The 26,595-nt window shown below is 32.5% G+C and overlaps 1 pseudogene; it reads left to right on the forward strand.

The window, feature by feature from the left end:
- Positions 1 to 26,595, forward strand: LOC149154390 (isocitrate dehydrogenase [NAD] regulatory subunit 3, mitochondrial pseudogene; annotated as a pseudogene).

The raw sequence follows: 26,595 nt of genomic DNA on the forward strand, positions 1-26,595 counted from the left end.
ATGTCAGCCTTCGACATCAAAGAAGGAAAAATGAAGGTCTCGTTCCTATACCGCACTGTACAGCAACCAAAGACCTCAACAGACTACAAGAAGAACAATTTTGAGGTCTTGGCTAGGGATGTTCATCCCATTGATCAGATTGAATTTCACAAGTAGGGTGGAGAAATGATCTACTTCACCCTCACGACAAAGGCCATGGTTGCTTACAAGTTGTAGGATTCATTAGACAATATAACAACATAAGTCAAGTTGGAGAGAGCCTCATCACAGGCTAAAGACACCAAGCTAAAGTCCTTGTAGGACTTGGTTTATTGAACTAGGCCATGACCCAAGTGATGTGAAGGCCAGAAAGAAACTGATCAAGAAGAATAATGAGGACATAGAAGCTCTCAAGAAATAGTTCAAATTTCCTCATCTACATCACCAACAAACAAAAGAAGTCCTAGAAAGCCAGACCAATCATGAGGAGATGGTGGACTTGGTCCTGCAACTCAATGACTAGTTGAAGGAGATGGAAAAGGAACTAGATAACTTGATTAAGCTTAGAAAAGCTAGTATAGATAGTGCTCCTCCAACTATCATTCCAAGAGTGACCACAACTGTACCTTCCACTCTGGCAGTAGCATTAACTCCAACTGCTCCAATGGCTACTGCACTTCTAACATCTGCACAAACTACATTAGCAAAAACATCAATAGCAACAGGTACCACAAATGATGAGGAAAATAGGCTGGTCAAAACAATGGAAGAAATGTCCATTCAGACCAATGAGATGAACAAATTGAAAGAGAAAGTCAACAGCCTTGAGACAGATTGCAAACTTGCCCAAATCATGCATAAGGAAGAACAACAAAAGGCTGCAAGGATGAATGAGAGGATAAAGAACCTTGAAAAGGAACTGACCTTGATTGAACCAATAGGAAAGGCTAAAGAGCAACTATGGGCCAATATCATTGACTCTATCAATGAAATTTGGACATCCATCCAAGTCATATTTGAGTAGATAGATTTAATAAAGCAGGCTACAGAGGCCATTGAAAAGGTTAAAACAGAACTTGGAGATATGCCAAAGGAAGCATCAAGAATCATCCACTTCCTCAACTCCAAGAATAAATATGAAATGCAAGAGCTTGAGATACCTGAAAGGACAGGTACAATTTTGGAAGTGAAAAGAGTCCTTGCCAAGAGGAATTTGATGTTGAATCTAGAAGATAAGTGTCAGAACATGCAGCTAGCCATTGACAGGTTCATGGCTAAGTTTGAGTTGTTGAAGGAAAAGGGATTACCTAATCCCTTAGTTATAAATGACAAGTTAATGACACAGGAATATTACAACAAGAAGATCAGGGAAGTGGCCAAAGAATAGGTGATCACGTCATCTATGAAGGGCATGCCAACAGGCAAAGTCTTGTACCAACATGGGTTGAAACACCTATTTATTAATAAGCCCACTTTTGCCAAATATATAGAAGAAAATGAGATATACAGAAAAATGATCAATATCCAATTACCAGATGAAGAAATATGGGAAAAGTTGAATGATTTACTCTAATAAAAGGACACTAAATTATAAATGTACAGTAAAAAGTGAAACAACAAGGTAAAATGATATTGACAGGTCAATAGGGTTAAAGTGTATCAGATGAAAGAGTACTAGGTCAAGGGTCAAAGTAAAACATAACATCCAGCGTAAAGACCAAACAACCAAGCAACATAAAGGACAAAAGATCAAAGAGAAAAGGCCAGCAAAACCTTAATAACGGGGACAACAAGTAGCAGTTCAATAGTTGTCTCTATCTTCTTGCAAGAAGATATTTATTTTTTCCTAGATTAGTTCTGAAAGGAGTTTCAGATATTTTGTAATTCCTTTTTTATAAATACTTCATAATTCGAAGTATTAGTGTGGATTATTTTACATTTGTAGATTTATTTTGATCCTAAACCTAAGGGTGATTGTACCGTTTTCAAGTCAATAGACTAGAGCAAGTAATAAAAGCATTTCACTATAGGATTCATGAGATGAGCCATTTGCAATGAAGTATCTTCTTTGTTTGATTTTGTTACATTCTTATGTGTTTCATAATCTTAAATGTGTTCCAAATTTGAATGAATTAACTGGAGATATCACTCAGAATTTGATTAAGTACACTCTGTTTTGCACAGTTAGTCATGTACGTGTTTTCCTCTGATACCCGGATTTGATAACCCTTAATTGATCTCCCATCCCAATTAACTTCTTTCATTCCTTATAGTGTCCGGCCTAGGGAATCCTTAATTTCTCCCTAGATCCGATTTGAAGCCATGCACCATTTATCCTCTGAGACCTATAGTAACTCATCTATCTTGCCTTGTAGACACTATTTTTAGAACTCAATCTCATCTTGTTTGTTAGACATTCGACTCCATTACCCAATGGTATAAGCCAAACCTCTGTCCATCTAAGCAAAGTGACCACACCACCAAATTTTAAAAACAAAACCCAAGTGCAAGCAATAACTAGCCTAAAATCATCTTAACTAAAACAAAGTTAAATTATAAAGAGAGAGCCCTCTCTGAGCATCAGGAAGGCTAGGTCCTTATCTCCAAAAGTGGTTTGTGGTTACCTTTGGTTTTTCCTTTCTTCATACTTCAAAAGAAATATCAGAGTGATAACATAATGCACAATGGTTTTGGTTGGAACTCACCCTCTGGTTCCACCTGTAGCGCAAACTAATCAATCATATGACTAGAATCCTACACATATCTTTTAACTAAAGAAACATGGAAAAAATCACGAACTTTGACTGATGGAGGTAAAGCCATCCTGTAGGCCATTGATCTAATCCTCTCAAGGATCTCAAAAGGCCCACAGTATCATGGTGCCAACTTGGCACATGACCCAATTTTTAAGGAACTCTTCTTGGGTTTTATTATTAAATAAACATGTTCCCCAAGTTTGAATTCTTAATGCACCCTATGTTGGGCTGCATAGATTTTCTATCTACCCTGTGCCAGTTTCAAATTCTACTTGATGATTTGAATTTCCTGCTCCATTTCCTTGAGCATATCAGACCCAATGAGGACCCTACACACTGGATCATTCTAGTAGATACTAGTATTATGGCTTTTCCCATGCAATGCCTCAAATGGTATCCATTGTTGTATGAAAACTCCACAAGTGGAAGGTACTCCTCCCACTTCTTGGGATGATGTATTACATACAACCTCAACATGTCATCAAGGATCTTATTTGTCCACTCTATTTTTCCATCTTTTTGAGGATGATATGTTGTACTAAACGCCAACTCAGTCCCCAAAACTGTAAACAGTTCCTTCCAAATTATTGAAGTGAACTTAGCATCTTGGTTTGAAATAATTTTCTTTGGGATACCATGCAACCTCACAATTTCTTTTATGAAAATTTGAACCACCCCACTAGCTAAATTAGAGGATTTGACAACCACAAAGTGGGCTACCTTGCTCAATCTATCAATAACTGTCATGATTGCATCGTGTTGCTTGAAGGTTTTTGAAAATGCTATGATGAAGTCCATGGAAATTGCATCCCATTTCCATTCCAAGATGGGAATGGGTTATAATAGTCCTGCTAGATGCTTGCATTCAACCTTCACTTACTCACATTCTATGCATTTAGCCAAAAAATAAACCACTTCTGTCTTTAAATTTGGCCAATAATAGAAATTTTTGATGGTGGTAAGGGTCTTTTGATACCTTGGATGGCCTAAATAAGGCTTGAAATGAACTCTTTCATTATGAGCCTCTTCAATCCTTCATTATTCAACCCATACATTCTATTTTTGAACCTGATTAGGTCATCATAAGTGAGGTGATATTCCTCATCCTCATTACCTTGTAACAAATTTTCTCTCATTCGTTCATATTTTTCATCATGTCGTCCTACATTTTTTACCCTTTCTACCATGTCCGATTTGCAAGAGCATATGACTGCTAAGTGATTATATTGAATCCTTCTACTAAGTGCATCAACAACCCTATTCTCCTTCCCTTTGATATGCTTAATCCAAAAATCAAACTCACTTAGTGTGGCCAACCATCTAGCCTATCTTACATTCAGCTTGAGTTTCTCAAACAAATACTTGAGCCCACTATGGTATGTCATAAGCGTAAATTTTGTACCAAGGAGGTAATTCCTCCACATTTTCAAAGCATTAATGATAATAGCCGACTCTAGATCACGAGTGACATAATTTACCTCATCCTCATTTAATTTCCTTGACTCATAGCATACTATCTATCCTTCTTGCATCAAGACTCGACCGAGTCTTTCTTTGCAGGTGCCTGTGCATACTACAAATTCCTTGTTAGCATCTACAATTCTCAACAGTGGTACATTTTTGAGAAATTTCTTAAGTTGCTCAAAACTTGTTGCACACTCACTTGTCCAAATAAATTTCTTGTAATAGTCTGAGGTTAAAAGTTCATGTACTAAATTTTAAAAAGGAAAAAGAAGACCAAGGTTATGGGACACATATTCCAAGTTGAATGTTGGGCAAAACATCCTATTAGGTGTCACTTTCAATTTATTTAGGGCTAAGGAAATTGGCAAAGGCACTAACAAAGGAAAAGAGGCATTAATTTCCATTTATTTATGAAGATAAAGGAAAGTAGGAGAAAACGAAGATGAAGGGTCACAAATTTTCATGAGAGGAAATTAAAGAAAATAGGGACCTGAATGATAAAAAGCTTCTGAGGATCAATTTCATCCTTGCTTTCCATTTCTGGATAACCATGGTGTGATGGGGTTCTGTTATTGGGTTGAGCTTTGGATTACTGGAAGATTTTGGAACCGAGTGAGGTGGTCTCAGGAAAATTCTCAAGGGTTGAGGATGGAGGTTTTTTAATCTCTAAGAAGCCCTCAACAGGTGGGTGGAGACAAGAAAATTCCTCAAGGTAATGGTGAAGAAATTTTTAGGCATCCAAGCTTGTTTTAGGCTTAGTGATCTCTTGACCGGTTTTGGCAGGATCATGGTAGCTTGAGGGTGGAGGTCGTTTAATCTCTAGGAAGTCCTGGTTGTTTATGCCTTGAGTCCGACATTCATGCTTGGAATATGGCACGGGGTCCAAACATTCTGCATTCCACATTTTCGAAAACTATGCTTGCTCCGAATACGACTCGTTCACTTTAAAACTTCAAGACCCCGCATTTTAGCCCAATATAATTTAAGTCATTCAAACTATTTAATTGAAACCACCACATATATATACTAATATAAAATACAATATTCATATAAATATTAAAATAAAAATGTTCATTTTAATATATATAATTATAATTTATTTTTATAAATTTTAATTTTAATAATAAAAATCATATTTTTTTATGAAATTTCTTGTATAATGTCTAATAATATATTTTTAAATTCTAATTTCTAATTAATTTTCTTTAAATTAATTATAATCAATAGATATAAATTTTAAAATGTGTGAATATGAATCCATTTTGATTAAAGCTTTAATAATTTAGTTTTGTTAATATAAATGACATTACTGTAAGTTTTTGTCCAATAAGTAAGAGAAAACTTAGCTTTTTTTTTAATTTAAATTTTTGCAAATCTCTATCTACGAAATAATGTGCAGCTTACAAATTAAAAAAATTTGAGATTAACCAATAATGCAATTAATTTTTTTCTAAAAGTATGACTCTTTACTTCAACTTTCTTTATCTTTATTACATTACAAAGATGGGTTCGTTTGCGCTCGTTAAGACGGCTATCTCTATTGGATTAAAGTGGTGATTGGCCAATGTAGTTAGAATGCTAAGGCCTTCCCTTGCTAGGGTTCTTGGGCGACAACGCCCATTCCTATAGGATCAAAGGCCCCCAAAGGTGGCTACTCGGATGTGAATTGTGCAATTTTGCGGTAGAGAGGTTGCACCCGAAGAGGTTGAGGGGCCTGTGGTCCACCAGTGGATAGAGATGACCACGCCAACATGGTTGAAGAGGAAGGGGCTAAGCAAGTCGAGTTGAGTGAGGATTTCGTGAACGATCGCTTGAATGATTTTGAGGCACATGCACGTTGGGCACATGTAGAGTTCCACGCCCATCAATATTTGGGTCAGCGAGCTGGTTCGAGTGCCAGTCAAGGGCTCAAGCTAACCAGTCATATATTGGGTATTTAATGCCCTCAGAGCAGCACGCCACTTAGCCCGATAACACGGGAGTGGGCAAATATTATTTAATGCCGAATTTGCCCGCTCCCGTGTTATCGCGTTAAGTCGCGTGCTGCTCTGAGGACATTAAATACCCAATATATGGCTGGTTAGCGCTTTCCCCAGTCAAGCAACAAATTCTCCTCCTATTATCTGATGTTGGTTTGTTGTCTACTTATTTTGTGTGTTTTTTAGGGTCCCTGGACGACTAAATTATGCTCTCTATATAAATCCTCACTAAATTTCCTAAATTTTTTCTTTACGGGGCAAACAAATCTGATCAATTTAAAACTAAAAATTTGTAAATTTATTTCCATGTCATATATAATATTTTGATGATAAATTAATTAAAAAAATTGACAGAATAAAAAATAAATTAAAAAAAAAAACTCCATTTAATTACACATAATTACTCATACAAATAACTAACTAATATAAAAATATATATATTATTTTTAAATTTAATATTTACATAAATTTTAATATATAAATTATTCTAATGTGAAAAAAAATTAGCAAAAACACCGTAACAAAAACCCCCATGAAAAACTCCATGAATATGGCCCAGATATAGCATCCTAAAATTTCCCAAAATTCTCGAAGAGATTTGGATCCGTTCATTCATGTTGTCGTCAAAATCTGACAACTTCTTACCGCCATGTAGAATGGCAGAATAAAATATATATATATATATATATGTGGCTATATTAATTATGAAAATTTTATGTTGAAGTTTATATAAAATTAATAAAATCTATGGGATAATATAGAAAAATTTAGGGTTAATATTTGTATATACGTTTATTTATTTATTTATTTTAATGTTTTTTCAAAAAATAATTATTCTTTTCATTTTTTTAAACATAAATTATTTACATTTTATATTATAAGATTATTTTATTTTAGGAATTGCCAATATTCTATATACACAATACAAAATTATTAAAAATTTGTATATTTTAATGAAAATATTTTCACAATTTGTATATTAAGCATTAGTAAGATTTACTAAAGTTTCTAAATTTTAAGATAGATTTTTATCCTTGATATTTTTCTTCCCAGTAAAAATGAGTTGGGAAAAAAAATTAAGAACAAAAGTTGAAAATTACTATAATGTTTCAAATAAAATGAAATTTAAATTATAGTAACAGAATTTAAACATGTTAGATTTAGCTTTTTTCTTTTGTTTGTTGTCTTCACTGATGAGGATTTGTCCTTTGAAATTCATAGTTTACATAATACTTTATATAATGGCAATTCCATTTAAACTATTCCTACAGACTTTTAAATTGAGTTTTTTATCCCAATTAAACTATCCTTATAATTAGTGATACAACTATAATTAGTGAAATGAAAATCTTTTAATCAATGAATATTTTATTATAAATGTGAAGATATAAATGAAATCAATATTTTTTCAATAAAACCACAAATTTTAAATTAAAACAATAATAATAAATTAAATAGATTCGAACGCTGTAATGTTCGGCACCACGAAAGCTCGGACGAACGTGACCACTCGTGGTGTTAGAGCCAAGAGAGCATGTATCTTCCTACAGCTTGACGATACATCGTTTCCAACCCCAATTATTATAGTCATATTTTTATGCACATAAAACGAGGTTAAACGTACACCATTAATACCTTAATAACCACATATATATATTCTCTGATTTTTAGGAGTGGCAGTATTGATTAATACCTTAATAACCATATATATACTCCCTAATTTTTAGGAGTGGCAGCTGTGGTCACGATCTTGTGAGACTTGTTTTACATTATGTTCTATGAAAGGCCTACCATCTCTCAAAACAGCCGACCAGAATCATTGTAGTTACTGTTTTGTTGAAAATTTTATGATTGAACACGCATTCAGTGTGCTTGAAAGTTAGGTTAGGTAGGCACTTATCATTCCGGAAAGAAAGATGTTTATTAATTGCTTATAACCATAGTTATCAAATTTCAATTCGGATTCGGATTCGATACGGAAAAAATTTGACTCTATAAAATTTAATACGAAAAAAATTCGACACTATATATCTTCTAATTACTTAAATATATTAATTTTTTTTTTTTTTTTTTCAATAAATTTAAATAAACAATTATTATATTCAAAATTTTAATGAAAAGATAAAAGTTGTATAAGTTAATTTTGTTTCAAAATAGAAGTTACTGTGTTTTATGTTTTATATAAGAGTTATTGATTTGCAACGAACTTGCTATTTTATAATATTTGTGAAGTAGGAATTATCTTTTTTTTAATTGCAATTTGTCATTTTATAAAATTTTCTAGAATTTTTTAATTTTTTAATTTTTTTTTTTTTTTCCAATAAGAATTACCAATTTGCTAAAATAGAAATTACCCTTTTTTTTATTTTTCTATAAAGATAGTCCTTTTTTTAAGAAATACAAACTTGCTAATTCTTATAAGAGAATTTATAAAAGCTAATTGATCTTATCATTTGCCTCTCTCTACATTATTTCAATTTTACACCAAGGTTGCCTAGTTCCAGGTTCGTTTTTCCCTTCTGTGTATTATTTCCACCAGGTTTGCATAGGGCCAAACTTGTATTCTTCCAATGCATCAACTAAGCAAAGTTGGAGTTAAAAATTTACCTTGCTAGGGTGATTCCTATTCAAGAATTGAAGATTAAGTTCAATAACCTATTTCCACCAACGCTGAGCAGTTCCAAACTTGTGTTATTCCAATACATCAACCAATCAAAATTAGAATTGAAAATTTACCTCTCGAATAGGTAATAGATGTTGTTCCAATGCATCAACCAATCAAAATTAGAATTGAAAATTTACCTCTCGAATAGATAATAGATGCAAGTGTGATTCCTATTTAGGAGTTGAAAAGTAAATTCCTTAATTAGTAAATTCCTAAGTTATTAAGATAAGCGTAAGTTTTATTTTTTTAATAAAATAAGTAAAAAAAACAAATCAATACTTTTCAATTTAGATATCTACCACACCATCTTCTGAATTTATAAAATGTATTTAAACAATATTTGAAAATCAGGTAAATTCATCTTCTCAATTTATAAAATGTATTTAAACAATATTTGAAAATCAGGTAATGTGAAAAATTCTTATGTATTTAGTCAACCATGTATATTTGTATATATCAAATTTCTATTGACCAGATACCTTGGCCTGCACATTATGTATTCATATTGGGGCGCGAAACAGATTCAAGTTAAGGGACGAAGCAGAGTAAATGTTGGAGACAACGAACTGGAACGGGTGCCTTTGACAAAAATATAACACCGAACCGAATTAGAATTTTCCGAATTAATGACCGTACCGAACCGAACTAGCGGACAACGAACTGGAACGAGTGCCTTTGACAAAAATATAACACCGAACCGAATTAGAATTTTCCGAATTAATGACCGTACCGAACCGAACTGGCGAATTAACGTATTTTTTTCACCGATACGGACGAACTTGGTAACTATGCTTATAACCTTATATAGGAATCTATTTGTCACTGATTTTCAAATTTTAATTGTTATTCTGAGTATGTATTTATTATTCGGGAATGGAAGACGTTTATAATGAGATTATTGGTTATTGATTTCAAATTTTGATGAAATATTTTAATAATAAAGATTGATTTAAAATTGTGTCAGATATTCAGATATATTATTTGAAAATATATGGAACATTGATCATAGTAATACGCTGTTAAGTAATTTTTTATAGTTTTTTGTTATAAGAATAAGTTATTCTTTGTTATTAGTTATTTAAGAATATTGAATTTTTTAGGAGTTAAATGAATGTGCATGTAAAAACCACTTTCATTCTACTCACTTCTTACTTTCACACAAATGCTTATCATTATTTTTATTTAGCTCTGTGTACATCTAGGACCCACATTCTTATGTTTATGATAAGGGTAGAGGTGTATTATTTAATGTTTTTTTAATCTCAATTCTACCTTTATGAAAGCTTAAATGTGCATGCCAAAGATGTAATGCAAGGTTTCATAAAGTTTTGAATCTATATAAACAATAAAAAACTATCATTTCAACTAACTAAATACTGAATTAAAAATGTATCATTTTAAACTATAAAAGTATATTATAATAAACAAAAGCAATCAATATATCTAGTACTACAAAAAATCATATACAATCCTTCGTTTTATGAGATGCTTATGTAATTTAAGAAATCAACTTAGATGCAACATTAATTCAGATTTTTTTCCTAGGATTCTATAAGTATATTCTTTAACAAATTGACTAAGTAGTAAAATATAGTGATGACCACTAGCAACCTAATTTTTGTACTGTCCAAGTCAAACTAGTATTGTAAATAGGAATTACTACACATCCTAGGCACTAGCAATGGATTCATTAGTTGTAGTTTTTTGGATGGGTAGAGGAATCATCATTTCAATATGGAAGTTGTGAGAGTAGCCCTAAATGATAGGGCTGAAGGCAAGCTAATTATGGTGTCTCCTGACCTATTAGTGGCAATGCCAATTCAGAAAATCACGAATAAATAAAATTGGAAGGATGATTAGAGGCATTTAAACAATGAATTTGAATTTGAAGAGGGTGTTTAGATATCAAATATAGGCAAATGAATTATCTCTATATATAACTTTTATTTATAAAAATTGTTTTTACATACTTGAATTTTGAGTTTCAATAACTATGATATATCATTTTTATGCAAGATATAATGGTAATGGTTTTGTTAGTATTACATTTGAGTACCTAAATGATGAAATCTTGATACACAAATTATTAGAGTTGTAGATAATAAAGTGTTCTTGTGTATATCTATTTTTCCAAATTTATAATCTTAATTTAATATTTTTGAAAAATTATGAAAGTCATTATATCCATGAAATATAAATACTTGTATTAATGAAAACTAAAAGGGTATTAAAATTATGGAAGAATATGTTCCTTTTAGATTGTAGGTCACAATGTCTTCTAGTTCATCATATATATATATATATATATTTCAAATGGTTAAGGGGGAAGAAAAACTATAATGGAAAAAAGAGAGGGATGTAGGTGAAGATTTTGACATATATCAAGAGAAAAATATATTGAAAATGGTAATCAGTACCAATTAAGGAAAAAGTACAAAAAAATATAATTTGTATGGTCAAGAAATTTATCTAAATTGCACAAAATAATGATATATATATATGATTTCTCAAAAATAATATTTTCATGTATTTGCATCCCAAAGCTATATATATATATATAGAGAGAGAGAGAGAGAGAGAGAGAGAGAGTGCAAAACTCATTGTTGAGGTAACCCATTTAGAAAAAAATTAAAAAACCCTATGCATGTTGCACACACTAAAAGTGTGCACCCATTTCCTATTACTAGGAGTGCATGCATGTTCCTTACACTACGAACATGGACACATTCTTGTAGGACCTTTAACATGTGGGAAATTATAGAGATGGTTTTGGTGGAAGCGAGAGGGGGAGACGAAGAGGGATAGAGGGGAAAAGGGGGATAAAGAGGGAAATAGAGAGAGAGAAGGGGTGGGGAATAATGAGTGGGTCTTTGAAGGTAAAAGAGGGGGAGAGAGAGAGAGTGAAAGTTGTAATGTGTTAGGCACAAAGAAATATGATGGGGAAGGGGGAGAGAGTGAGAGTGGGGGAAAAGAGAGAGTTTGTGGGGAACCCATCACTAGTAGAAAATGAGCAATTAGTGAATAGGTGACTAAAAACGTTAGACACCACAACTTTTCCAAGTGAAATACTACAAAAAATGAGCAATCATAAGTGACCGAACTAAAAATGATTAACATAAATCATTAATTTAGTCATGGGTTAAAATATGTGACTAGATAATAAGTAATACAACTAAAAATGACTAATATGAATGACTAATTTAGTTTAAGAACAAAAATACAACTACCTAACAAGTAGTACAATAATATGAATCAATTTTTTATGTTAGTCATCTTAATTGTGTCAAGCAATCTAAACTTACAAGTGATAGGGGATTGAAAGGTTGTTAAAGATTGGTTGAAAGGTTATCTTTCCTTAAACACTTCTTCATTCTCACATGGTGTATAGGTGAGCCAACTTTTCACTATATATCTCTAATAATTTGTACTTTTAAAAATATATTTTAATAAAAAAAATTTATTTTATGTTTTCTTTAAATCTATTCATTGAATCTAATTGGATCTAGTTCTAATTTGAAATTTAATTTAAAAGGAAAAATTTAATTTTTAAGACTATAATATGAAATAAAAATACTTGAATTTCATATTAACCAACCTACATCCATCTTAACCCCAGATCTATCAAGCGTTGAGGGGGGTCCAATCTCTCGAGGTGCAAACATTTTCTTTTAGTGCAAAACTTAAGGAAATGTTTTCACCTCGAGAGATTGGATCCCTCTCAGCACTTGATAGTTATAGGGTTAATATGGATCTGGGTTGGTTATATAATACTATACAATATCTATATTTGTATTTTTGTCTCTTTGTTATTCCCTCTCTCTATCTCACCCCCCAAACATACTTACACTATCTCTCCCTTTCTTCCCCTTCTCTGTCTATCTCTCTCTTCCCCTTCTCTCCCTCTCTATCTATATCCTTCTCTCTATTCCCTCCCGCTCTCCTCTCTCTCCATGACTCCCTTGTCACCCCCTCTCTCTCTCCACCTCTCTCCCTCTATGATTTTATTGTTCCCTCCCTCTACTACCCCTTCCAATTCCATCTCTCTCTCCTCATCTCTATCTTCCTTCCTCTATATCCCTTATCTCCCACCTTCCTCTATCTCTCGCCACCAAATCACTCTCCCTCTCTCTCTCTCTTCCGTCCAACTCTATCGCTATCTCTCCCCTCCCTGTCCTTCTCCATCTCTATGTCTCCATCTCTCTCCTTTCCCTTTCTCTCCCTATCTCTATCCTCTCCTATTCTTTCTCTTCCCTCCTCTCCTCTCTCCCCCACTCTCTCTCCATCTCTCCCTTATCACTCCTCTCCCTCTCCACCTCTATCTCTCTATGTATTTGTTCTATCCTCCCTCTCTCTCCCACTCCCACTCCAACTCCATCTCTCTCTCTCTCTCTCCCCCCTCTCTCTTCCTTCCTATCGCTCCATCTCTCCCACCTCACTCTCTCCACCCCCCATCAATCTCTCTTTATCTCTCTTTATCCTCCAACTTTTTCACCGTCACGCTCCCTCTCTCCACTGCCTCCACAAGTCTCTCTTAAATTTGATCACATTGTATTGTGTTTAAGAAATTATCTAAATTAGAAAAAAATATTTGGTTGTAAAATATTAAACTTATATTTTGGATCAATCATGTCAAAGAAAATAAAATAATGAAAAACTTTAAAAAAATCATGCACTATATTTAATCTATTATAATTAGTCAATTTGCTTGCTCTCATCCCTTGGATCCTTAGCTATGGTGGAGTCAATTTGCTTGCTTTCATCCCTTGGATCCTTCACTATGATGGATCAATGCCGGTTATATATATATATATATATATATATATATAAAGAACCGGCATAGATCCATCTTAGCTTAATTTTATTAAAACCTTATTTTAATTTCTATGGGAATATTTTCAGTAGCCATGAGGATAGAGGGTTTCCATATATCTCAAATTGTAACATTCTCCCTTTTAGATTCAATTAAAAAAAAGTTGCAAAATTAAATTAAATTAAAATATTTTTACTATGAAATAAGTTATGGTTTTTTGGCATGTGGTATTGATAAGCCATGGTATTGGTCCATGGTATTTTAACAAAGGATTACAAGAAGTTACGGTTTTTTGGCATGTGGTATTGATAAGCCATGGTATTCGCCCATGGTATTTTAACAAAGGATTTACAAGTTAATATCCATGGTAAAGTGAGGGTGAATATCCGTGGTTAGCAATCTTGTCATATTGTTATAAAATATTTGATTGTGAAATAATTTATTTTTTTGGGCATGTGGTATTGTTATAAAATATTTTGATTGTGAAATAATTTATGGTTTTTGGGCATGTGGTATTGATAATCCATGGTATTGTAACAAAGGCTATTTTTTACAAGTTAATAATATCTACCGTAATGTGGGGGTGAATATCCACAGTTAAGAATATTGTCATATTGTTGTAATAAATTTTAGTTGTCAAATAAGTTATGGTTTTTGGATTTGTAGTATTGATGAGCCATGGTATTCGTTGTAAAATATTAAACCTATATTTGGATCAATCATGTCAAAGGAAATAAAATAATGAAAACTTAAAAAAAATCACGCACTATATTTAATCTATTATAATTAGTCAATTTGCTTGCTCTCATCCCTTGGATCCTTAGCTAAGATGGATCTATTGTAGATTCTTTAGCTCTCATCCCTTGGATCCTTAGCTAAGATGGATCTATTGTAGATTCTTTATATATATATATATATAGAATCGGCATAGATTCATCTTAGCTTAATTTTATTAAAACCTTAATTTAATTTATATGGGAATATTTTTAGTAGTCGTGAGGATAGAAGGTTTAGATATATCTCAAATTGTAACATTTTCCCTTTTAGATTCAATTAAAAAAATGTAATATTAAATTAAAATAAAATACTTTTACTATGAAATAAGTTATGGTTTTTTGACATGTGGCATTGATAAGTCATGGTATTGGCCCATGGTATCGTAACAAAGCGGATTTACAAGTTAATATCCATGGTAAAGTGAGGATGAATATCCATGGTTAACAATCTTTGTCATATTGTTATAAAATATTTTATTGTGAAATAATTTATGTTTTTTGGGCATGTGGTATTGATAATCCATGGTATTGATCCATGATATTGTAACGAAGGCTATTTTTTATAAGTTAATAGGGGGTGAATATCCACGGTTAACAATCTTGTCATATTGTTGTAAAATATTTTGGTTGTGAAATAAATTATGTTTTTGGATTTGTAATATTGATAAGCCATGGTATTGGCCCAAAGCCTATTCACAAGTTAATAACAATATCAAACTATAACAAATTAAATTTTATTATTTTTATTAATTTAACTTTTTATTATTAATTGAGGTCATATTTAAATGTTTACACTCATCCCAATATCATTTTTAACTTCTTCTTCTTCTTTTTAATTTAGGGTCTTACCAAAAAATAACAAATTATTATTAAAAATAAATCATTTAACCCAATTTCAATTTATATATTTTATTTTATATTATAAATATTTCTTTTATTTTTTCTATTATAAATATTTTTTTCTTTTTCATTTCCAGTTTAGCGTTGGGTTCAAATAAAATATTCACAGATTACAACATCACATTGTAGCACTATATTTTTCTCTTCCTTGTCTATATCTGCGAAGAAGGAAGACGATCAACGTGATCTATAGATTTCATGGGATTCGAACCCCAAATGGAGTTTGTATGGGAAACACCTTAGGAGAACATCAACAATTAGATGGAGCAAGGGAAAGGTCACTCGGCATGCATATTTTGGTAATTTGAACATGGGTATGAATTTGGACTCTGTTCTTCCTTTTTACTAAAGAGGATTTTTGTTTCTATGGGTAAATAATTTTGAGGGTTTATATGATCAAACCATAAATTCTATCTAGAGTTGAGGGTTTAATGATTATGATAAGGGAAAGGTCATTTGGCGTGGATATTTTGGTAATTCGTACATGGGTATGAATTTGGACTCTGTTCTTCCTTTTTACTAAAGAGGATTTATGTTCTTATGGGTAAATAATTTCGAGGGTTTATATGATCAAAGCATAAATTTTATTTAGAGTTGAGGGTTTAATGATTATGATATTTTGGTAATTTGTACATGGGTATGAATTTGGACTCTGTTCTTCCTTTTTACTAAAGAGGATTTTGTTCTTATGGGTAAATAATTTTGAGGGTTTATATGATCAAATCATAAATTTTATCTAGAGTTGAGAGTTTAATGATTATGATAATGCAAATCTTGATTGCGGCCAACAATTCATCAAAAGACAATGCACAAGTAAGCATTTTGCATGTCCTTATTGTACAAAGGGTTTAATGATTATGATAATTCAGATCTTGATTGTGGCCAACAATTCATCAAAAGACAACGGAAAAGTAAGGATTTTGCATATTCTTATTATACAGATCAGTTCGCTCCTCCCTAACTTTTCTAGGGTTGGAATGCATGAAATTTTAATTTTAATTTTCACCTTTTTTTAGTGGTTGATTGTTTGTGTAATGGACTCTACCATGCCCAAATTAAAAGGGCTCAAGTGATGCAAGAAAATTTTCTAGTAGGATGCAAATGCTAGACCTTCCTCAAACTTTGTTACATGAAATTAAAATTTCTTGTAATCATGAACATAAAATCTTTTCTGTTTCATCCTTAGATTCTGATCTCAATGCCTATAGTTTTAAACCATGTTACTATATTTTAAGTAGAATATACTTAGATCCATTAAACCTTACAACTCTCCAAAGCTTAGGTTAATTTCAGCTAGAAAGAAGGAACCTGAACGAATTTTGCAATTTAGATTCAATTCTTAGAGATAATGATTAACAATGGAAGAACTCAATGGTTTGATAAATCCCATGAATTTTGAAGACCTTTGGTAGTATTCTAAACCTAAACAGAGAGAGTAAAAGAAGAAGAGGAGCCTAGATGAGGTGGACCCTGACCTGCTTGATAATTTTCAAAAGTTGGGCATGCCCTTGACCAGAAGAAAAGATTGAACAACGTTGTTGTAGATTTTGCTTTTGATAGTGTTTTCATTACTACCATGCATAGGTAGACTCTATAGGTAGTTGAGGTTATCTTTTGTTCATTATAAGAGGTAATTCAGGAGTATCTTTATCTAGTTAGGAAGTAGCTTGGCAGGGTTGTTGCTCTTGCTGATAACTATTATGCTGCATTGTATTTTTATTTTTTTAGTGATAGATCCTTCTATTAAATCTCCAAGCACACTTTGTCACCCATGGAAATATCCACTTATTTCAGGATGAATGAGATGGAGACCAGGAATTTTGAGAGGACTCTTATTTTTGTAGATGAGAGGAGTTATGTGACATATATTGAAGGATGAACTATACCATTTTATGACACCAATCATCTCCATGCCACAATAGTGGATCTCTATTTCATGGAGGGAGCAATGATAAAGTATTCCACTTTAAATGATTCGTATATCGGGGACGAGGAATGTAGATGTGGGATTTATAATTTTATTACGAAAAGAGGTTTTTGCGGTGGAGACAAATCAGGGATTTCATGGACCTGAGTAGAGACTAGTTCAACAATCACCTGGAAATACTCAAGCATTGTTTTCGAAGGCAATGATGCAATTGGAGAGTTCTATTCTATTGCCTTGAAAAATAACTATCAATAGGGTGGGACAAAGATGATCCATATAGGGAAGAATTGCAGGAGTAGGATTATTTCGAAAATTATATCTATAGGCCAGTCAAGGGACTACTACAAAGGATTAGTGCAAGTGCAACCAAATTGAATTTTTCATAGTGTGATTTGATGCTCATCGGTGACCAAGAAGCTACAAATACTTATCGTTACATTGTGGTACAATTGAGTTGCATTCTAAAGTCTCTAATTTCATTTATTGATAGTCCTTCTTGTGTCCTTGCCTCTATTAATTTCATTGTGGTAGGATTGGAATGGGTTAAAAAATCAAGCATATCATTGAGTCAAATAGACACCCACATGTCACTACATGTCATTTGCATACTCTTTGCTTTTGATACAATTAGAAGTGAGCAATATGATGTGTGCACACACAAAAATTCCTAGCATGCATGATGAATCCCACTTCAATTCCATTTTCTACGGTGACATTTTATTTTCTTTGTTTATACAGGTCATCTGGCCACATAGTGGCCAGTATCGAATGTTGAGGTATATGTCATATAAATATTTTATAGTATACTTTATTTTATATTCAAGTATTCATCATCTTTCATGTCTTATACTCTTCATTGTATATTCTTTCATTCTCAGGAAAGGAACTCAATATTGATGGTAAGAAGCAAGAATTAAAGAAAGAGGAGAACAATAACATTGGAGCGACAAATGCAAAATGAAAGAGAGAAGAGAATCTGTCTAGTGATACCCTTGGAGCCAATATCTTGCATAAGACACACTCATAGAGACCGGTGTTCAAGCCTTTAGAGTTGGTGAATTCACTTGCAATGCTTTGGAAACACAGTGATAATGTTTTGAAATTATGAAACAATATTTCATGTGTAAATTGTAATCCAACCCATATTAAGTTGGAAACTCATATTATAATACTTGATATTTTATATAATAAAATTTATATGGTTGAAATGATTTTTATTTGCACTTGATATTATTTAGTCTTGTAATTAACATATGTAAATTTGTGTTATCATATTAGATAAACATGCACATTGTATGATATTTTATTAAAATTTAGTCGCAAAAGCACACTAATTAATTTATGGCGATTAATAATAAACACATAAAATTAATATAAAAATACTAAATTAGTAGTTTATATTAATTAATGATGAACACGAATAAAATGAATATGACTAAATTAGTCATTTATAATGATTATAAATGAAATTAAATGAAATTAATAGAAACTACTAAATCAGTAATTTATATAATGAATATGAAAATACCAAAAAAAGATAAATGACTACTGCAAATGATAAAATTTTTATTATTAAATGATGACTAAATTTTGCATATATACGACTATTAGTAGCTAATTTACAACATCTTATAACATGACCAAAATTTAGTCATCTTTCATTGGTCATTAATTGGTTTTCTCGAGGATTCATATAGTAATATATTTTGTTATATATTTGGTCATTAATTGCGACAATTAATGACTAAACCAATGAAAAGTTAATGACCAAATTAATGACTAAATATACTACTAGATAGTAAAATTGAGGAAACCAATCAATGACTAAGCTAAAAATGACTAAAAGTTGGTCGCGTTATAAGATACTGTAAATTAGCTACTATTGGTCACTGACTAAAAAATGGTCATTTATATGCAAAATTAGTTGTTTTTTTAGTAACTAATTAGTCATTTTATACTAGTGCATGGAAGAAGAGAGAGATAAAATTGGAGGGTGTTTTTTATGAAGGAGTGATTGAGTGAGGGAAGGATGGATGTATAGAGAGAGACAAAGGGAGAGGGAGGGGAGAGTCAGTGAGTTGTGATTGGGAGTTGGGGGTGAAATGTGTGTGTGTGAGAGAGAGAGAGAGAGAGAGAGAATTTGATGATGGTTATTGTAGGAGGGATTAAGGGAGAGAGGGAGGGATGGATTGAGAATCAGGGGAAGGTGGGGAGGGGATGAGGGTGGAGAATGTGAGAGAGGGAAAGAGAGAAGAGAGATAATGAGAAAGCGAGGGAGTGGGGGATAGAGAGAATGAGAGAGGGATGGTGATAGAGGCAGACTAAGGGAAATAGATAGAGGGAGAAACATAGGGAAGAAAAGAAAGAGAAAGAGTGGGAGAGTGAGACAGAAAGACTGGGAGGTATATAGATATGCGACTGCAAGGAGGAGAGAGAGGGGGAGAGGGAGAGGAAAGAAGTGAGGGATAGAGAGGAAAAAACTAAGAGATAGGTAGAGAGAGAAGAGGGAGATATAGGGAGTGAGAGGGAGAGAGAAGGAGGTGACGGGGAGAGAAAGAGAAAAAGGTTAAAAGAGGCTTGTTTTGAGCCAAATATTGATGGAGCAACGAAGGGATATAGAAAGAGATGAATGTGCATATATATTGGGGGTTAGGGAGAGAGATAAAGAGAGAGAGAGAGCAAGAGAGAGATCGGGGGGCGGGGTGGGGCTCTAAGAGATAGAGAGGTAGAGAATGAGTGAGGGATGGTGATAGAGATAGAGATAGAGAGGGGACAGAGAGGGAAGAAGAAGGAGACAAAGTAATATGAGAGAACTAAAGGGAGATATGGAGAGAGTAACATGGGAGGGATAGTAGTAGAGTGAGGGAATGAAGGGGATAGAGAAATAAAGGTAGGTGGAGGGAGATAATTGCATAAATGGATGTGGGAGAGGGACATAGAGATATGCGGTGTGTAGAGAGAGGGATGGGGGTTCCCTGAGAGAGAGAGAGAGAGAGAGAGGTAAATAATGAGAGAGGGATGGTGATAGAAATAGAGATAGAGAAGGGTGATAAAGAGCGGAAGAGGGAGAGAAAGTCATAAGGGAGAGTTGAGGAGAGAGAGGGAGAGAGATTATTGGGAGAGAGATGGAGACAAAGTGAGGGAATCAAGGGGAGAGAGAAACAAATGAGAGGTGGAGGGAGATAATGATATATATGGAGGTGGGAGAGAGAGAGAGAAAGGATATTTTTCATGTTTAATCCTCATGATTATAATGTTATCACTATTTGAGCTTCTGATGTTTGAAATATCTTATAGAGATGTTAATGTTCAATATGAATTTATATTGTTTTATTAAGTTCCTACAAGTTTTAGAGTTCAAAAATTATGTGTGGTCTTTGGATAGTCATTGTTGCCCCTTGGGAGGAAGATTTTAAAACTTATACAATGCTAAAAAATATGTTTACCATGCTTTTACCTCCTCTAAGATTAATTTTGGGCTTTTATTGATTTCCTAGAGATGTTGAAATTGTTAGAAATATTATTAAAACATCTGCATTTTAGTTTTCCTAATTTTCTTGACTACTATAGTAATTGTTTGCAATTTACATTTATGACAAGAATAGACTAAAAAAATGATATAATTTATTTATTTGTTCATTTTTAATACAATATAGGGGAATATGTATGATATATATTGATTTCTTTTCAAAATTTGATTTTCTGGCATGAGTTATTTCAAGCCACAACGTTGACCACTTAGTTTTTCTCAAGCTTTTTAAACTACTCTTATAGCATTATGTAATTAAATTATTTGATCCACTTAATATTCATATATTTTGATGATATTTTTATGGGAGATAGAAGTATATGTGCCATACACTCTGTAATAATTTTAGACTCCAATTCAGAGGAATCTGTGAGTTCTAATGAAAACATCAAATGATTAGGGTTGCTAGAAACATGGGAAAATGTGAACAATTGTTGTGATAATTTTCTTCTTCCTCTGCTTTTTCTCATTTTGTCCTTGCAAAATTTTCCAAATATTTATCCATAATGTGACTTTGTTACCTACTCTAATTCTTAATTACTATCATTGTGATCTTTTAGTATACATATATCATAACTTGAAGCTCTTGCCTACAAATTGGTCATCAATAACCACGTTGATAACAAAAATTCATCGATCAGGAATTTGCAGTAAGGAGTAGGGGTTGATGACTATACATACATACATACATGCATGCATGCATACATACATACATACATACATACAAATGTATGTATGTATGTGTTTTCATTATTGGTGGTTTTGAGTTTATTTATCTAAATGATTTGTGGCTAAAATAGGTCGTTGTACCATTCTATAGTGAAATGTTTCCCTTTTGATATGTTTTGCATGATTTGATGATACATGATCCCTTTTTATCTTACTATAGAAATAGAATATAGGGGAACACTTCTATGGCACCTTCCCTACAAAAAATTACTTGGATTTAGGTTTTCCTTGAAGTTCACTTGTTTCCTTATAGATGTGTATAGAAATATTGAACTTTTAAACATTTTATTTTCTTGTATCATTGAGATGCAATGATATTATATTTTGATATTACTTGGAAATAGGCATAATCCCATTGAATTATGACTAAGTGGTGATATCCTTTAAATACAAAAAAGATTGATGTTTAGTATCACTTTATCGGAGGCATTATTGAAGACAAGGATATGCTTCAACATGTATTCAAGAAGAGACTACATTATGACAAAAATAGTAAGAACACACATGAAACTCAAGAAAAGTGAGAATATTTAGGGAAGGACATCCAACCAAGTAATTATTCATATCGATGAGTATTTATACATTAGAGAGGAAGCTGGAGGGGTCACACCGTCCTCCAACTAATCACTCTTTAAGTGCACTTACTGTTTATTACATATGTATGCATATATTACTTGATATCTTCTATCTAAAGTATGGTGACTATTATAAGAGCCAAAGAGGCCTCTCAACAAAATATTTCAAGAATGTTGCAGATTCATTAACAAATTTTGTTGGTGTACTTAAATATTGGGCAATGCTTCCCTTAGTCATTGATAATGTAATATTATGTTCCTTTGTATGCAAAGAAAATAATAAGTGGGATAATGTTGACTATTTATTATATTTTTTGTATAATAGGCCCCATGTACTATACATTCATGCAAGAAGAGGGGTTGGTTCAAGCCCATCCTATTGTGGGTATGGTTGTATATATCCTAAGAAAAATATTTTGGGACACTTGTGGTATGTTTTTGACCTATTTTTGTATGTTTTGTAGTTGATTTTTTTTCAACCAATTGTAATGTAATTCCAATCAAGGAATATAATCCATGTGAGTGGATTAGGGTTTTGCATGCTACAAAAACCTATATATTATAGCATAAACGAATAGTTCATATGATCAAAAAAATAGATGCTTGCCTTTAAACATGTTGGATTTTCTTGGCTAGGGGTTTTCATGGTAAATATTTGAGTAGTATGCATGATTTCCATCATCCACTTTTCTATTTATAAAAATTATCTATGTTTATTTCTTATTATGAAGTTTTAGGACTTACATTGTTATTGTACTCTAAAACTTGTACTTGTACTTGGCTTGCTTGCTATTCTAATGACACTTAATACATATTTAAAACTGGAAGCTAGTAATGAAAATTATGGGTCGTCACTTGAAACTTCAATTATTTCGAATTTGTTCTATACATTAGAACCCTAATACTTTGAATGTGATGAACATTATGTGAAACCTAATTATGGGATATTGACGTGTTGTTATTTTCTATAGCTTGAATTCTATATTTCTATCTATATTTTGATGTCTTGAAGTGGAAATAGCAAAAGTTTTCAAATTTTCAATACTCACTTTCTTAGGGCGAACCTCCTCTACAAATTTCAACATTTAACCTTTATAAGAGTTCATTTCTACATGAAATTTCAAAAAAATTACCTATTAAAATGGTAGATAAAAATACATCATTTTCAACCCTCACCTAACCTGTTAAAATAATAAACCTTGCAACTATGTAATCATGCATATGTGAATTCAAATATTTGGTGGAGAAATTTGATATTCTACCATTCATTGGTGTAAGTTTGGTATAAATTTAGTGGTTTATTTTAAAGGATTTAATTTAGTAAAAGTGTGAATTTAAGCCACCTTTTTCTCTAAACCTAAACTTATATGCTTGGGTGATATCTTCATTCATAATTCAAAATAATGTATTATTTTGAAACATGTGTGGCATCTTGGTTACATCAACATGATATTTACCTAATTGGAACTTATCTCCTAGTCCACAACTTAAGATTCAAGTCTTACCTTTGTCATGATTGTACAATTTGATACATGTGATTGTCGTTAAAGAATTAATGTATTCGAAGTTCTAGAGTGTGCCTTTTGATTTCTCATTCTAGGTAAAGTGTTTAGTAAAATGTCTTCTTGATTATAGTGGAATGCGATCTTAGAACAAAGTATCATATAAATTCTAGTAGAATGTGACCTTGAAATAAAGTATCCTATTGTAGCATCAGCACTGCCCCTTCGAAGATATTAGGGTGCAATTTTTGAACTAAAGTGATCGATGATGATTTTGTGGATTGATTTGTGTAGGTTATTGTTGTATGTTTTTGACTTTGTTTATTTAATAATATTCCCAAATGAAGTGCTTTAATTTTTTACAATCCTTTATATAGCTTCTCGCGACATCTTGTGTAGCAACATTCCTATTGCTTCTTATCATAACATGTGTAATGAATTTTATTTATATTCTTGTAGTAGCACTTGTAACAATTTTCGTATAGCTTCTTATTGGATCACATGCAAGTTTATAGAATGTATTGGAACATGTTGTAGTGGATGAGAGGTTATGGATGAATGGAGTGAATGGTGCAAAATATGAATATAAAATGTTTTCACAATGATGAATGATGAAATGAGTGTAATGTAAATAATGGTTGATGTAGGTGATCAATAAAGTGTGAGTGATGACATGGAGTAATGTTGTAACTGTGTTGTAACATCTTTAGAATACATATTTATGTCTGACAATGTAACAATGAAGTAGTTTTCTTAGATTTTGATTAATAAGTTGTTACTGAAAACATTTTAAATAGATATATTCATTATTCAAAGACAATTGTTTGGAATATTTTCTAATGGAAATATGAAATTTTTGAGAAGCCATGAAAATAGAAGTGAGTAGCAACCTCAAAATTCATATAAGAATTTCAAACTCTAGCTCGATACCTTTCATTGCTTTTTATGGGAGGCTAATTAAAAGCTAAATATTGTATTTAAATCTAAGTGTGAGCTTAAGATTTAAGATTCATGCTATGCCATGATTTTAAATTTTGGATAACACTAGAATTATTTGAAATCTACATATTAGTTAGATAATTGTTAACCTAGAATGTTGATATGATTAATTGGATTGTAATACAAAATAAATAACACATATTATTTGATGGAAACATAACCACATTTCTATAATTGTCTTTCATTTCTAACATATTACAATTACATATAAAATTCTTTTGTCTTGAGCTCTTTTTATCTTTTACGTTTGGGAATGTTCTTATCAGGCTACCAATACTAATAATTTCGAAGAAATGGTTTTATTGCTTTGATGATCATAGAATAGAGAGCTTGATTTCAATGTAAATACCAAAAATTTCTATATTTTCAAGTGTGATCTTGTTTTTTTAATTCTATGTAATTTCTTACGAATATAACCTCATCGTATGTTTTCTTGGAGTTATCGCATTAACTATATAGATATATGACTATGAAAAGTATGATGTGCATATACATATGCTCTAGTGACGAGGTTGTACTGTGGTTGATGCGGATTAGGGCTTCAAAGTTGCAGAATATATGAATTTTGTATCCTACTTATTGATGTTTATAACCTTGGAGAATACATATCGGTGATAACATAGATTCTTGGAATGGTTTGTTGATTGTTCCTCTTTTTTTATGCTTTTTCTGTGGGTGTTCTAGTTCAATTGTTATGATATTTGGTACCGGAAAACATTCAAAAGAAGGGACATATTTAATTTTTTTATTCATCAGGAAATTAGTGCCATTACTAATATTCTCACCAGCGCTTTTCCCTCAATTTCTTGATGAGGTTTTGACCATGATAGAATTTTCTCTCTATTATTTTTTTTACCCTATGAACTGATGCAGGAACATCCGGACACCTTAATAAAAAAAAAATTAGAGGAAGAAGACGCGTGGACAATCACATGAACAGTTAGGGCAACCTTGAACAAGATTCAGTTAATGAACTAATTTTAGTTAAAAAGTCAGTTAAAACTGAATGTATGTGTAATAAGAACTGAAGAATTCATGAGTGAATCAAGAAGAAGAAGAGGGAGGATAAACCCCTGTGCGTGAGAGAGGGGGCAAAATGTAGTTGCTGGAGGAATCTAGATTAAGGCTAAGATGCCTTAAAATTGTAATCTGAATTTGTACATAATAAAAATGTGTTTTATGTGAACTTGTGTCTGTGTATGTTTTTCCACTGAATTAGTTGCCAGCGTTTTTGTTTTATTTTTCTGGAGCACGAGGTCGTCCCTGGGGTGGTCGAAAGCCTCAAGGTGATAACAAAGTTTTGTTCAGAGCGGATTGCAAAGTATGCTTTTGAGTATGCTTATCTCAACAATCAGAGGATGGTGACAGCAGTGCACAAGGCAAATATAATGAAGCTTGCTGATGGACTTTTCTTGGAGTCTTGCCGTGAGGTTGTAAGAACTTCCCTGGCATAAAGTATAATGAGATCATTGTTGATAACTGCTATATGCAACTTGTTTCAAACCCTGAACAATTTGATGTTATGGTTACACCAAATCTGTATGGTAATTTGGTGGCAAATACGACGGCTGGTATTGCAGGTGGCACTGGGGTTATGCCGGGAGGAAATGTTGGTGTTGACCATGCTGTTTTTGAACAAGGAGCCTCTGCTGGGAATGTTGGGAATGAAAGGTTGGTTGTGAAGAAGAAAACCAACCCAGTGGCATTATTATTATCTTCGGCAATGATGCTGCGGCATTTGCGGTTTCCTTCATTTGCAGACGGGTTGGAACACGCTGTTATGGGCATCATCAATGAAGGGAAATTCCGGACAGAAGATCTTGGAGGGGATAGCACTACTCAAGAGGTGGTAGATGCTGTTATTGAAAAATTGGAGCAATCCAAAAGGCTGTGGAAATTGCGCCAAGAACGCGAACGAGGCCAGAGAGATGTCTTTCCTTGTGGTTGGATCAGTGGGAAGTGCTACTCAAAACATGTTGAGAAGACTATGAGAAGTTTCAGTTAG

The sequence above is a fragment of the Pinus tabuliformis genome, chromosome 9 (genome assembly GCF_031772625.1).
Source record: "Pinus tabuliformis cultivar Carrire ecotype Pingquan chromosome 9, CPIR1, whole genome shotgun sequence".
Taxonomy (NCBI): domain Eukaryota; kingdom Viridiplantae; phylum Streptophyta; class Pinopsida; order Pinales; family Pinaceae; genus Pinus; species Pinus tabuliformis.